Source organism: Cyprinus carpio, chromosome A14, assembly GCF_018340385.1.
Source record: "Cyprinus carpio isolate SPL01 chromosome A14, ASM1834038v1, whole genome shotgun sequence".
Lineage (NCBI taxonomy): Eukaryota > Metazoa > Chordata > Actinopteri > Cypriniformes > Cyprinidae > Cyprinus > Cyprinus carpio.
In genome coordinates, this window is record NC_056585.1 from 18,789,465 (window position 1) to 18,804,624 (window position 15,160).

Consider the following 15,160-nt stretch of genomic DNA (forward strand, 5'->3'; position numbering starts at 1 on the left):
TGCTTAGTTTGTGGTCAAAGAATGAATTATAATGTTATCCAACACAAGAAGCTATCTGAAATGAAATGACTCTTGAGTCTACGAGTTCATGCTTAATTGTACTGAGCCTCAGTGTACTGTTGGGCTTAATTATATGTTATTTTATGTATGTATGTATTTGTTTATTTATTTTTAAGTTTCTCAGTTTTTTCTCCTATACTGTGGAGGTGGTAGTTTTCTGCCTAATTCATACTGTTTGATGAACTCCAGTGCTCTTATTTAAAATTCAACATCTTGACAAGCATATTAAGTCCAGCACCTAACTCAGCCCTCAGAAATCTTATATGGATATGAAGTCTGTTAAACACTGCACTGAAGTTACTGTCAAAGGGTTTCTATATCAACTTTTAAACTGGAGACTTTGGTCAGTGACATTATTACTTAAGGCAAAGCATGCAACATTTAATATTGATAAATAAACATGAATGGAGCTTATAGGAAAAGTAATGCAACTTCAGTTTTAATTATCACTCATTTAAAGCATTGATAAAGTATGTTGAATTAAAAAAACCAGTGTGCACATGAAATGATCTATGTATATTTATTTAGATCTAATGTAATATTTAACCGTAAATATTTAAATTATTCTTGGAGTCTGGATGATATTGTAGTGATGCCAAATGAAAGAATAACAAATGCAATAACTTACAAAGTGTGTGTGTGTGTGTGTGTGTGTGTGTGTGTGTGTGTGTGTGTGTGTGTGTGTGTGTGTGTGTGTGTGTGTGTGTGTGTGTTGTATAATGTGTGTGTGTGTGTAAAATAGCCCATGCAAAAAAAAAAAAAAAAAAAAATTAACTAAATAAATTTGACTTTGCAGATGATTTACAACCGACGACCATTTAAGGCTTAACTAATACATTTAATCTCCCTTTCTAATTATTCAAAAGGACTTTGTCTTGTTTTTCTTATCCCCCTGTACTCGAGCGTATATTGGCTGGTCTGTGTTGTAAATCTTGCAGGTGTGCTCAGGTGGACAGGTGCACTGAAGTGATGCTGGAGTTGCTGAATGCGGCTGCTCTCCTGAGGCTGAGTGGCGTCAGCATGGGTTCAGCTTCATTAATCTCTACATAATCACTGTTTACTGCTCTCCATCTCTCTCTGCACTCACTGTAGTCCTTTCAAGTCTGGACTTCAAAGTGCCAGCAGTGTCTTAGGGGGATCAGTAGGGATGCGGACGCAGTCGTGGCGCCATTTTGTGATTGGTGTATGGCTTTAGCTTTATTGATACACACGGTATGAATGATCAGGACACAAGAAGGTCTGTATGAGAGGGTCAAAGCTTTGACTCATCAGAGACATGAAAGGCTTTGTATGGGTCTTATAATGGACAAACACTCTTCATGAGGGTTGCTGTGAGGACATTCTGAGTAAGCAACCCAGGTGGAGATTCCAGCTCATATATTAATTATTTAATTATATCTAACACAGGGATGTCAAAAGTATCAGCAGATAAAACGGGAAAAACAATAATGTCAGCAATATATACACTATATATAACACATAAACAGCTGATAATATTTACACAACTGTTTGGGGCATTAAGATTTATTTATTTATGAAAATTAAACGCTTATTTAGAATGATTTCTGCAGGATCATGTGACACTGAAGACTATGGTAATAACTGCTGAAAATTCAACTTTACAGTCACATGAATAAATTATTATTATTATTATTTTTTTTTTTTTTTTAGTGATCATAAGAGACTATTTCCTAAAAAAAAAAAAACCTTGCAAACTTGCCAACACCAAATTTTGAACAGCATTTCATAGTGTACCCTGCATTTTTTTTTTTTTTTCTGGTTAGTCTAGCTCCAGGATTCAATCTCTTTTTATTTCCCAAGGTCGGTGCTAATAACATCTGCTTTAACTTTTCCTACTCGACAATAAAGCCAAAATAGGGGGACATTGATCAGTAGCAACAAATCTACTCAAAGCACTAACAACAATATAAAGAGTAGACTCTGTGTCATTAGTAGCATGCTGGAGGAAACCCACAACTGGGGATTTACTGTCCCCTAATCAAGGCTTACAAAGCCAAGGTTAACACTCTGTCTGAGGACAGGTCTTGTGAGAGCACAGAATCAACAGAGAGAAAATGGAGCAAGAGGGCAAAAGTTTACGCTTTTTCAATGATGCTACAAGCTTGTCAGGATGGCTTTAAAAGCTTAAACACTGTTGGTTTAAAATACTCTGATGGCATGATTTTTATAGGGAGTGAAAGAGAGAGTTGTGGGCAGACAGATGATGGAGATGGATAGGAAAGATAGCGCTGTCTGTGCCTCTCTGGACGTGGTACTATGGGAGGAGCAAGGGTGAGGAAGGAGTTCAGCTAATAACAGCACTGTCTCACTCATCTCACAGACCTCTCCACTGATGAAACGTAAACACCAGGGAACTAGTGAAGAAATCTCAGCTCGAGCATGCATCTTTAGGAGGTAACGGGCAAGATAATTTTCTATTAATTAAAGAAATTTCCCACAAAAATCCCTTTGACGTCACAGGAGTTAATTATATGTTTGTTCAAATAAATGCAGTCAACAATAAAAACATTTTACTGACACCAAACTTTTGAACAGTAGTGTAATAAATTAATAAACATATCATTTAATCAATAACAAATAATATATACTTCAATCAAAAATCTAGAAACAAAGAAAGAAGCATATTAGGGTGCCGGCACGCGGATGTAATCAATCGTTTCTGAGGTTCCATCTCTGTTAGGATACTGACTTAGAAAGCAGCTCCCTATGTACTGTAGCAAGCTCTCTAGGGTCTGGCGCAGACCCCTTGTTTACCACAAAAGTGGTTTAGGACCACACAAACTAGGGAATCTATGAATAGATACTTAATTTCCCAATGTGAGCACTTAGGAATTTAATTGCTTAGTTTAATTACTACAATAAATAGGATAATGCCACGGTGTCCAATACAATCAGGATTTTGAACGTTATTATAGCTATAAAAAAAGTTGGAGTGGTAACAGTGTGTGGTACTGCATGTGAAAATGAATAGAAGAGGAACATGTTGATATTTCTTTTGATGTTCCTCTGAAAGTATGGGCTCGTTATGGGTCAGTTTCTGCATTTCAGCAATAAATTTGTTTGTCTCAGAAGCAGCTTTCCTCTTCTTAATGGAGAGCCCTGCTGGAAGCCCAAGCAGAATAAAACAGGCATCCTTTTGGGATATCATTAGTAAGATTAACAACAAAATAACACTGTTTACAGGGGACCAGTACTGCCGCATTAATAACTTGAACATGCTCATTTCACATGATCTGGAGAGGAGGGAAAAAAAAGATAACCCTGAAAAAGATTCCCTGTCCTATTCGCAGACAACTATTTCTGGGACGTGGCAATATAAACTAATGACTGCTGTCTTGTGCTTCCATAACACCCACCAACAGTGTGTGCTCGAACATTCGTCACCTCTTCAGGTTAACAAATATTTAGGCTATTGGCTAGTTTTCATTACCAAAGATTCAAACCGCACGCAATTTTCACTTTATTGCACTTTGTTAAGGCACGTTCTCACAAGGCTCATTCTTGCGTTCCATCTGTGCTATTTATTTTTGATACTTTTTTAGTCTATGTATAGTCTTTTCAAGGCCAGTCGGTTCACTCAACAAAACCGGTATCACAAAAAGTTGATTCTTCATCTCAAGTCACATAAAAACTGCAGTGATGTAGAAACCTGCATACGAATACCGTCACAGCATGAGCTGAGATCTGAGTGAATTTAAAGATCAAGGACTCGACAGCATTAGTGCCCATTGTGGTGGCATTACACAATAAGACAAACTCCTTGCTGGCTGGATTCTTAAAGATTTACAGTCAGGGTATAGTGCCTTTGAGCCCTGCCCTTCTGTTAGGGCTTGCTCTGTGCGATATTCATTCTCAGAACCAGGGGACAGACGAGGACTATTTCATTAAGCCCCTTCCCGTCTCCTCTCGCCATAAACTGCCATGAAGCAACGTCACTTGTCATAAAAAAAGAAAGAAGATGTGCTTTGCAAAATACCAAATCATCAGCTGTAATGCCAAGGTGTCAGCGTTACTGTCAGCCATTTGTTGGAGGGCACCATTTCCATGTGAGATTTATAGATAAGACGTATCAATATTTCATTGCTGTAGCTGTGATGCTCGGATGATACAATGTGAATTGAGATTTATTTCGGAGCAGGATGCCCAGGTGTAGCATAAGGCGTTTGAGATTTAAATAATCTACAGTACACCAACAAAGGCAAACAAAGCATATAACAAAAGACAAGGTCACTCGTAAACAACCATTAAGTGGTTTACAATAGAATTATTGCTTCTTTATCTTCCTGCACACGAAGATTTAAATCACACAAGAGAGTTAATGCATGAATGAACGGACAGTATGTATGCATTCATTAAATGTGTAAGAAGAAGACACAGAGGAGGATGAGTGTGTGAGCGCTAGAGAGAGAGAGAGAGAGAGAGAGAGATAGAGAGATGATGATGAGGTACCTAAAGAGGTTTATGCATGAAAGCTATGGTCCATCACTTGACATATGTACACCGATAATTGGGAGGAAAGTGGGAAACTTTCATTAAACTCCAATTAGACTGGAGTTCATTGCATTCATCCTGTACAAAAAAAGTTTGATGCGGAGAAGAAAGCAGAACAGGGTACAGCCAGATTACGTCTTTTAATTTGGTATGTAATGAGTTTGAGGCTCAGGAGACCCTTAAAATAAAGACGTTACATATACCCAAACCATCCCCTCTCCAATTCTACCTTATTAACTTTAGAAGGTAAAATGTAGTTCTTCCAATAATTTCTCTTCACAACGAAAACATGCCTCTCGTTGGACAACAATCAACAGACGAGAAACTTCAAACTTTAAAACGTCTTTAAAACATGCACTTAAATACACTACGTCCTCACTGAAGTGCATCTGAGGATTGTTGATCTTAACATACAATAATATCCTTTAAGCAAGCAAGCTACTTGTAAAGCACTGAACTGATAGACTTGCAATTTTGAGGCTTTTCTATTTAACTAATGAAAAGTGAAATCTTTTCAGTTTGTTTAGAAAACATTTGTGCATCTGCCAGCACTCCTTTGGCACTTAAGAATGAGTAAAGGTAATGAGAAACAGACAGCACAGTAATGGCATATACTTGGCTTATATACTTTAGCAGTACAAAAAGACAAAAGCATATCTACATCTCTACACAAGGGCCTTTCAGGTAGAACAAAAGAGCTCAGATCACAATGCATAATGCAAGATGATATGCTTGTGGTGACAGAGCAATGCAATTGCTATCTTATGACTAAATGCTGCATTTTATAGTTATTTATTTATTTTTATTTTTTATTGAAGCAAAAAAAAAAAAAACGTGAAAAAATGTATTACTGGTGAAGACTGGTAATAATAATAAAAATAACTTCAAACATTAATATCACTAAATACTGAAATCAAACAGTGTATACCTTATGCAGAAATCAATGAATTTCAATGCAGAAAGAGTGCAAATCTACAATACATTTTGTGCTGAACATAATTACTATTCACCATCAATAGGCTGGTGCTAATCAGATGGAGAGGGGGGAAAAAGCAACAAATCCTTTTACGTTCGCTCCATTTATTATTTTAATATGTGTTTTCCTGAAATCCCTCAATTTGCAAATCACAATTAAGGATTTATTGACTGATTTGATCATTTGAGAGCTTTTGTACTTAAAAACCTTAAGGTTGAAATATGCTTCAAAATGAGCCGCTAGCCACTGGAGATCTCAGCTGATGAAATAAAAACATTTCTGGATCGTTAAGAGTAAATAAAAAGGGATAAAACGAAGACAACAAGGGCTCCATGAGGAGGGACGCTAATACCACTGAATCCATTGTTAGTGAAATATAAACAATCTCACACCACATGATTCACTGCAAACTACGTCTAACATCTGAAATTTGAAAGAAAAAGGATCAAACAACAGAACCCTAAAACCATAAGCAAATCCCATTTCCCCTCTGAATGAGATGAGCAATTCTAGATTACCCATTCACATTCACATCACATCAACAGCACACCTCATGCAATACAAACACTATTGAGCTCCGTCTATGCTGGCCGCTGGCCATCAAGCATGTGATTGGGAATAGTCAGCCTCTGTCCGCTCTCCTTAACGGATGCCCATTTTGGAGGAGAGGATTTGCCATACAGGAGCGGTGAGGCTGGAAATAAAAGTGTTCTTTCTCTCCTCAGCTTCCCTTAGGATCCTGTAAACAGCGCTGGCCAGGCGATAACGCCACTCTATTGTGAGAAGCTTCTTGGTTCAATGACATCCCTTCACAACTGAGGCTCTAAAAGGGCCTGGATTGGATGCAATTACTTATCTCAAACTCTAGACAGAGATGATAGATAAAATATGGAAGATCAAACCATTTCTCTGACCTGAAAGACAAAAGATCTGGCAGATCTGTATCCAACACATATGGAACTGCACTCATACACTTTACAAAACATATTGCTTTTGACAGCCACTGTGACAACGGATAGCTGATGCACCATATCAGAGAGACACATAAATGGAGCCAATTATAATGCATTTTGATATGTGAGAAATTATAGACATCAACCCAAGGTGCTGACAATTCCCTGGGAGCTGAGAAGAAATCAGACTCGCACAGGGAGAAAGCGAAAGATGTACAGAAGGCGAGCAGTAAAGAACAGTGCACAGGGCTATCGATCTTTGCCCTCTAGAAAAAGAAAAGACTGAAAGCCTTTCAAGTTACACACCTGCGTGACTTGTAGTTCTTTTACAACACGCCACTGGGCAGAATCACTAAACTGTCTAACGAACCGCGAGTGATACCAGTCAACTATAAACAACTACCTAAGTAGCTCCAGAGATTCACAGAGGAAAAACGGAAAAGGATGAGCCCCTGACAGAGAAATACACCTTGAGCGGGGTCTGTCGGCAACGGGCCTCAGGGGACACTGAGGGAAGTCTGGGCTCTGCAGGTGCAGCGGGTAGAGGGTATGGGTGGGCCATGTTTATGTGTTATGAATACCGGTGAACAGATTGTGGAGCTGGGGGATATTTATAGGTAAACACACACCTTTGTCCTCCACTGCTTCACTACCCACATGCCCTTGTGTGATCATGCCCCTACTAAGGGCACTAGCACACTAGAGCTCTGACGAAGCTTTTGACAGATAGGGAAGTGTAAGATGCATTTTGAGAGTCTGGAAAGAACCAGGTAAGACTGAAATCACTTGCAATACAGTGTGTGTGTGTGTATATATATATATATATATATATATATATATATATATATATATATATATATAGAGAGAGAGAGAGAGAGAGAGAGAGAGAGAGAGAGAGAGAGAGAGAGAGAGAGACATACAGTCAGTATAGAAAATATTCACCTTTAAAATAATCACATTTTGTTGCTTTGCAGCCTGAAATGAAGATTGACACAGTTTTTATTTTATCCAGCTGCATTTACTCAGTGCAACTTATAATATCCAAGTGAAAGATATAACACCAACATGTCAGACGAAAAGAAAAAAAAAACATATCACTGAGTCGTGAAAAAAAAAATCAGCCTTTTGTGTCAGTATTTTGTTGAACCACCTTTTGCTTTAATTACAGTCTTTAGTCTGTTGGGATGTGTCTTTAATAACTTTGCACATCTAGACTTTGTGATATTTGTTCACTCTTCTCTGACTAGGGCATGCAAGGACATTCACCTTTTTCCCCTTCAACCACTGTGGTTATTTTTGCTGTGTGCTTTGGGTCATTGCCATGTTGGAAGGTAAACCTATTTCCCATTGACAACTTTCTGGCAGAGGACAGCAAATGTTCCTCAAGAATTTGACTGTATTTTGCCCCATCCATTTTTCCTTCTATCCTGACAAGCTCCAGTCCCTGCTGCAGAGAAACACCCCCATAACAAATGTTACAGAGAGTGAGAGTGAGTTATTTAGTCACATGACATGTTAAGGCTAAGTCACATGACTTTTATGCCCTTGTAGGAATCTTTAGGTGAATGCTTCATATTTTATGCCTTCAGAAAGAAAGAAAGAAATATAGAGATAAAAAATAAAGCTATAGAGAGAATGAACTACAAACAAAATGATTGATAGAACAACAGACAGATATATTCTTATGAAGATAAAAAAAAACTGAACCCAACATGCACACAGTACTAAACTATAATTCCTTCTTCAATCACTTTATATTTGTCTCTCTACATCTCTAATGTACAAAGGAAATAACATCTTTTATTCTTAAGGGGAGGTAAGATGCCAGACAGAGTTTGAAATTGTTGCAGATTTTGTAGAGTGGGAGTCAGCCGCTTATTACTCCACTAGAGTTCACAGATTAGCTTATTTGAAGGGAATTGTGGATCAGTATTCATAAAGTCTGATACAGACAGAGCAAGGAGGGCAGACACATCCATCAATGTTTGAACATCAACGTACTGTTTAATATCACCTCTCGTAACTCAGGCTAATGAATACCACGGCACAGCGTATATCTCGTAAGGGAATGAAGGATTTCAACAAAAGGAATTCAATAAATAATATCACAAACATAATATCAAAAACTAACCACAAAGAGCAAAACGCACTGGGATAAATGAGAAAGAACCAGAGGCTAACTGAAACGGCTCTAGGTGAGAGAATGTTAGAGGTTTGACTCGTGTCTTCACACTCATTCACGGCTTCAAAGTCATGCTATCACATGGTGCACGCAACAGATCTTAAAGGGGCACAGTCCATCAGCTGAGTGACATTTCAGCGCAGAGGAAAGCTTTAGCTCTGTTTGTGAGGATGATAAGCATGTGGACAGTTTCCATAATGCAATGCAGGAAGGCAATTTCATGAATAAAATATCTATATCTGTGACATTCACACTGAACCTAGTGAAGCACCTTTGGATTCTTGGGGGGAAAAAAATGAATAATTGCCAGTAATTGCCAAAATCAGCCACTAAAAAATTGTTAACATTCATTAACAATTTTTCAGCATTTCCACGTACATACAGGTCTTATTTAGATTTTCTTTTCAAGAATGTTTTAGAAATTAAGACAAAAAAAATGTGGAGGGATGGCATACAATTTGGAATGTTTCAAACTGCCATTTGCTTTCAAAATATAATTTCCATGCGTATGTGTATATGTTGTGAATATCTCATTGTGCATGATTATCAGCAGCAATTTTGGCACTGCTCTTATTTCTAGCTCAACAGCTCCCTCTGTGAGAAACATCATGACCTGAGAGAGAACATCTGCCCTTACTTGGGAACATTTAATATGAAGTTAACTGATAGTTACCTTTTTGGTTGAAAGAAGCACCTCAAATATCCATATATGAATCAAGTTTATAGTCTAATCAGCTTCAGGAAACAAACAAAAAGGCTTGGAGGTATAGAAGTGCACAGCTGATTTGAGCTGTTTCATTGGTTCGCCCACTATGTGAAACAATACACTGTAAGGACACACGTGACTTCACTGACCACTTCCTAGCTTTGATTTAAGGCTGAATAAAGCCTCAGTTCATCGACACTATTAATTCAAATAAATGAGAGGCACTGAAAATACTCAGCCTCTAGTGTCAGGGTTCTCTGCTCTAGCTGCATAAATGTCCACCATAGATAATCAATGAGGCTTTGTAATGAAGACTTTTGTTCATTGGGGAAGAGGCTTTCAGATGATCGGTCACACTGGCTTTGTTCTGGATACAGGGCTGGGTGAAACCCAATAGTTATTTTTAGACACATGCAACAGCCCACAAACACATGAAAGTGAATGCAGCATCAAAACTGACCATTAAAAATGATGACTATTATTAAGAAAATAACCAATACATGAAACATTAGACTAATTATTAGATATTTTTACACAGATCATTCCGGTCCTGAATTTTGAAAGCACTCCAGTCATAGTAAAAAACACAATATAACACCTGTTTATCACTGTGCAGCACCAATATTAATCTTATAACAAAATTCTGACTCAAGGTTGCCATATAATGAATTTGCTTATTGAAATATAACAACAATTAAATTTTGTTTCTTTAATATTTTACTATACACAAACGCCTCTATATAAGTAACAGTGTGCATAAAGTAATGCAGGATAGATAGACAGGCCGTGGAATGCTAAGTTGTTTTGCTTCACAAATAGTTGGCTTCATGTTTCATAACTTTTTTCTCATGAAACAACGCCAAATGCTGCCTTTGACCATTCATTCTCTTCACAGGGAGCTCTGAGACTCGCGGGCCTGGAGGTACATGGGAGAGAAATTACAGTTGTGCCTTTGCTCTTTGCGTGCCTATTCACTATCCAGTCCCAATGCATCTCCGCGCGGTGCCACATGTACTGCATTCTGGCCTGCGCTCAAGCCTGCTGATTGCTGCGACTCTAGCTTGATTAATAGTGGATTTGAAATGAAAATGATCTATTCATCGGAGGTGTGAGGCAGTCTGCAGTCTTGATTGACTGTCTGTACAGACCAAGGAGCCATGCTGGAGAGGTGCGCCATTAGAAGAGCGGATATCTCTCCATGCACACCACCGATGATACAGCTCGTGTGCAAAAGCAAAAGAGCTGCAATGGATGTGCAATTTAAGGCAGCTTCAAGGACACTAGCGGGTCCCGTTCAGACTCCCTGCTTTTGGGGGTGAGTGGGGTAAAGGCTTACTGACTCTAATCTGAAATTAAACAGAGAGCACAGTCACTTTGTGGTCTGAATGCAGCTACTTATCGACACACCGCTGATTCACAGCCCCCTGCCGCTAACGCTGATGATAAACCAAAGTGAATCACAGCCAGCATCTTCACTCACAGTCTTGTCATCTTAAAACACCAGTAAAACGGGCCCTTAATGAAAACATGACATGGAGATGATTGAAGCATCTCCATGAAAGTTCTTCTAGCTACGAGACAATGGTTCTCTGAGTAATTAAGGCAAGATGAAAGTAGAAGATGATTAAAATTGCCTATTTTAAATCTAAAGCACTAGACACATTAAATCTGACTGATCTGCAAGAAATCCATTTGCACTGAGCGGCACAAGTCCATTTTTATTCAGCGCTCGGTATCTATGGTGCGCAAAGCTTTTGAGTCTTCCAAGGAATTCAAGCAAGTTGAAGAAGCCTCTCCAACCTCACTTTCATAGTGAAGCACCAGGCTGCAAACAGCTCTTTTAGATCAATTCTATGCTGTCAAGCCATGTGTGTTTAAATCAGAACGGGGGAAACGGTGCGCACACAGTTCCGGGCCACGCTGCCAACTCCGGTGTCTATTAAAATAGATTGTTCTCACCGTGCGTGACCTTCTGCTTGTATTGGTACTGAGGCCCAACATTACTACCAAAATTAGGACACCCTGTGTCCCCCCTTAACAGCGTAATAAAGTCCATACAACGTGATTTATATCCCTCCACCAATGAAAAAGGTCAGATCTATTCCCACACATACAAGCTCTGTCTTCATTTAGCGCGGTCACGTGCGGACATCACAGAATGTAGCATTTGAACGGCAAACACATGTATAAGTAAGCGTATATTCATGATGTGTTTAAAAGGCAAAAGTGCCTTGTATTGATTGGAGATTAGATTGTCCATTTGCTTTTTGTTTTGCACGCAGCAGATGCACAGCCTCGAGCAATAGATTGCAGAGCTATAAAGAAGACTCTGTCGCTCGCTCGCTCTCCACCTCAGGCAATCCTTAAACTCATCAGCGTTTTAATGAGACTTTCAAGCAGGGAGATGAATTAACTGCCTGCCTCTTTATTATTTATTTATTATTTATTTATTTTTTGTTCTGACTGGCAGAATCCCTAAAGACTGTACAAGCAAACAGAGAAGCCAGACCATGCATTATTTCATATTTGATCTGATATTCACAATAGTCTCATAAACAAATTAAGAGTGGGATCTCCTCCACCTGACGGTGATGGCATATCCCCCCCACACCTAATTTTTACAGATTTTCCTACATATAAAACACTTTTCTATTTACCCAGGTATGAAATATTCGCTGCTGGCTGGCTGGTGGAGGGATGCTGGAATGCAATAATCTTAAAATCTAAAGGCCAAAATAGTATCTAGGGAGGTTATAGGATTATTCTCACTTGTGTGGAATAAATTTATCGTACTTTATGTGGAGAATGCTTTTTTACAAGAACATACATGAGAGTGGCTAATCAATGAGGGTTTCTTTAGGACAACAACGGAATATTCCAGTGATTCTTTTGCAATGTGGACCTGAATTGCTATAATTGTTAATATGTTCTAAAAATTGAACAGAGTGGTTTTCTGAGAATCCATTTAAGATCATGCGAACAAAATACAACTTTTATTTACCTAGGTAAAATGTCCTTCAACGGTATGACCCAAGTCACATGATCTTTCATTTTAATGTCTATCAACTTTTACTGGTGTATGCCATTCTACATCTGACAAGCACTGATTCTTTAGACAGCGAAACATCCTTTTATACATCTTAAACTGCATTACCACCTAAAATAAAGAGATCAATATTGCAGAATGTCATCTCATTTTCTTAATAGAAATGTTTGATTTTTTTTTTATCTTTATTTATATAAACAGGGACACTGTAAAATATACTTTAACCTTAGAAAGGAGAGATGCATTATACCAGGTTGTAGCACTTATGCTAATTTCCACCTGTAGTCCCTGGGCAGGCTAATGACAAATAGGTACACATATTAATAATACATTTTCCCCAAAACAGCATTAAATCATTAATTCCTCAGCATTTCTTTACAAATACACTCTCACATACACATCGGTTACAATACATTATGTGAACATGTTTGTTTTAGAAGAAGCCATTTTTTGGCCCGATGTGAAAAAGTGTTAAAATTTATACATGTGGTCAACTCTGTTGGCAACTTGTTCCACTGTCTGATGGCCACACTTGAGAAAGCTGAGTTACCGAATGCTGTTTTACACTGAGGAATCCTACACTCACCCCGAACAGGCGACCGAGTGGCTCGAGATGTAATTTCTGAACTCAGTGAGTTTAAAAACGCAATGAACCTATGAGCTGTTAGATGTTAGATGTAACACCCATTCCAAGCCTTCTCAGCCAAATGGCTGTGGGGTGGAGTAGTGTTTGCCTTTCTAAAGTCCTGGTGTCTCTGGCTTCTAAGCCTTGACTCAACTTAATAGCCATTACCTAAGGAGCTCTGTGACTCTTGGCATAACCGGATAACTAACAGCCACAAGCTGCATGCCCATAAGGCTTTCTTCTTGCATACCCCATCTTTAAAGCTTAATAGTACCCTAACGCTAAGTAGAGAAGATAAGAAAAAGAGAGAAAGGCAAGCGAACAGACAGTGTTATTAGCTTGCTACCTCTTAACGCATCAATAAGTCATGAAATTATGTCTGCACTTTCTGGCTGTTCTTTCTTCAGAGAGAGACAATCAATAAGTAAGCTGTATGTGACTCATTAAGGGGACTTCACTTACGATTATTTAAAAGAAAGTATAAGATATGTGCATAGCACTTTGTTAATGCCGCTTATGAAACAATTGGATTAAGGTTCACTAAACCTTCTGAACATGTCTTCTCATAGCATGTGAAGAGAGACAATCGTGGTCTATTTCACAGTCTGGTGGACCTCTGAAAACGTTAAAGGAATAATTCATCCAAAAATAAAAATCTGCCATCATTCACTGCTGGTATTTTTCCCAACAACAGAAGACTTGAAGAATATTTACACAGTTCTTGTCTATGCAACACTCTGTCAAGCTCTAAAAGGGACATAAATACCATCTAAGTACCATAAAACTGGTTCATACAACTGAAGTTATATGATAGCCTATTGTGAGGGAAAATAATTTTTTAATTCGTTATTGGTGTTTCAGGGCTTGACACTTCTTAAGTTGAAATATTTAGGAGCGCATTAAAGGGATACTCCACCCCAAAATGAAAATTTTGTCACTAATCACTTACCCCCATGTCGTTCCAAACCCGTAAAGGCTTAGTTCCTCTTCGGAACACAATTTAAGATATTTTGGATGAAAACCGGGAGGCCTGTGACTGTCCCATAGACTGCCAAGTAAATACCTGTCAAGGTCCATAAAAGGTATGAAAGTCATTGTCAGAATTCTCCATCTGCCATCAGACGAGCAAACTGGGTTATATGAAGCGACGGGAACACTTTTTTTAAGCGAAGGAATAAAAAATAATGACTTTATTCAACAATTCCTTTGTCAACAGTCTCCTCTGTGTCTCTCCATATCACCATATGCTGCGTATGCTCTTCTGTATCATCCGCGCCACAAGGATGCGATGTTATTTTTGTCTGTGTTTGTTCTTTTTTTAAAGACATATTCACAATTAAACTAAGAACTAAAACACTAACAAAATAAATAAATAAATAAAGAAATAAAAAGTATGCAGGTTTGGAGCACCTTGAGGGAGAGTAAATAAATAGCGAGATTTTTATTATTGGGTGACCTACAGTACACCTTTAAACAGGGAAGGATATGGAATCCTTCTTTGCTCTCCGATGTGTTTACTTGAAGAGTGATGGCTGACCTCCGCATGACAGAAGCTCCTCCCACTCCTTTGCTTTGACACGCCGGCCTAAGGTGACTAAGAGAGAAAAATAATCTGAAGGAGGAGAGAGCAGAGCAGGAGGAGGGGGCGGATGGGAGCAGAGCCACAGCAGCACCAACACCTAATCCCCTCCTCCTGAGATTTTATTGGCAGCTCTAGCAGAGAATGGCAGACACCCATTATAACTTAACACATCAAAATGGCAATGTGGCACACATAGAAAAGGCCACCTGAAGACAAACACAGCAGCCCTCGCTTTATCTGCCGTGAGCTCACAGACAAACGCTGCATCAATTTGGCCAGCAACAATCGATTCTCTCTCTCTTTCTCCCACTCGCTCTTTCTATCTGTCTCTGTTCTCTTAACTTTGAAAAGACAAGGCTTCACATGACAATGCAATTACAATTTCATAGCAGAACTTACATCCCTGATATTTCTGATTATAGCATTCAACCTGTTGCTCAGAGACACGTATCAAAGACACAAAATGACGTGCTGGCTGAATATCGCACAAAACCGTGCCATGGTCACCGTTTTTTTTT

The 15,160-nt window shown here is 38.7% G+C and overlaps 1 protein-coding gene across 1 annotated transcript in view; it reads right to left on the bottom strand.

Moving 5' to 3' along the window:
• diaph2 (diaphanous-related formin 2) overlaps positions 1 to 15,160 on the bottom strand; it is a 379,799-nt gene that overhangs the window by 95,469 nt on the left and 269,170 nt on the right. The gene's annotated exons all lie outside the window — the stretch shown is intronic.